Source organism: Triticum dicoccoides, chromosome 2B, assembly GCF_002162155.2.
Source record: "Triticum dicoccoides isolate Atlit2015 ecotype Zavitan chromosome 2B, WEW_v2.0, whole genome shotgun sequence".
Classification (NCBI taxonomy): Eukaryota; Viridiplantae; Streptophyta; class Magnoliopsida; order Poales; family Poaceae; genus Triticum; species Triticum dicoccoides.
This window is the reverse complement of record NC_041383.1, coordinates 25195789-25197113: the sequence shown is the minus strand read 5'-3', so window position 1 is coordinate 25197113 and position 1325 is coordinate 25195789.

Here is a 1325-nt window from a genome sequence, read left to right as displayed (position 1 = left end):
CCGCGGGACCGCAACCGTGGCCGCGACGACGACGAGGGCGGGTGGGGGCCGCCGCCTGCTTGGTGGCTCAAGGAGTAGGAGCGAAAGAAGAAGAAAAAGGAAGAGTACAGGAAGAAGGGGCTCGAGCTCAAGCGCAAGGGGCAGCTGGCCTCCAAGGGCGGCGACCGCGCTGGAGATCTGCAAGCGAAGAAGCCGAAGCTCAAGTCTGCGGGGGCGGCGGCTCCCAAGCCCCCCCTCCCGCCCAGATCCGAGATGCCTGGCTCCTCCAAGGGCTCGGAGGAGGCGTCGATTCCTGTCGAAGACGCCGACGGCCCAGAGTGCTTCATGTGCGGCCGCTCTGGCCATTTCCAGAACATGTGCTCCTTCCAGCCACTGTGTGTGGTGTGTAGCAAGGAGGGGCACACCTCGGCGTAGTGCCCAACCCGCGGCAAGCCTTTGCTCCTGCAAACTATGGGGCACGCCATCGCCGGCGAGGGTTTCTTCTGTCTCCAGTTCGCGGAAGATGCGAGGGAGGAGCCACCGATCCTGCTGGGGGCCAACACGGCAGTGCTCTCCATGCCTTCGGGTGCGCTCTCGAGGGAGACCTTGGAGATGGAGCTGCAGCACCTCTTTGAGGGTGCTTGGGGACTGGCAGATTACTCCATTGGAAGGTGGTGCATTTTCGGTGGTGTTTCCTGATCCTGCGATGCTTCGGATGGCTACAAGGAGCGGCAAGCTTTTTCTGTCCCTCAATAATCTCATGGTGGATATCCGTGATGCGATCCTTGATGCACCCAAAGGTATGGAGATGCCGGAGGTGTGGGTCAAGCTGGGTGGCGTTCCTCCGAAGCAGCGGCGCTCCGACAGGCTCATGGCGGCCACCACCATGCTCGGTCGCCCCTTCCAGGTTGATGAGGAGTCCCTGATCCGCCCCGGGCCGGTGCGCATGCGCTTTGCCTGCCGCAACCCACACAAGCTTCGGGGGATGGTCCAGATCTGGTTCAACAACGAAGGCTTCAACATCTCCGTCGAGCCCGAGCTTCCCCCGGCGCAACTTGCGGCTCCCGCCCTCCCTTCCCCTCCCCCTCCTCCCCATGGCAAGGGCCCGGACGGGAAGGGGCGAGACGGAGGCCACGATGACGACAAGGAGCTCGACGCAAGCATGGAGGACGACTCCATCGATACGGCGGTGTGGGAGAAGCTGGGTATCACCGAGAAAGACGGTGTGGTGGCTCATGCGCTGCTGCCCAGGGTGGAGCATTCCCTGGCCGGCGGGTCGTCGGAGATGGATCTCTCCATCCCGAACCAATACGGCTCCAACCTGGGGTCGGTCACGTCTCCTCCGG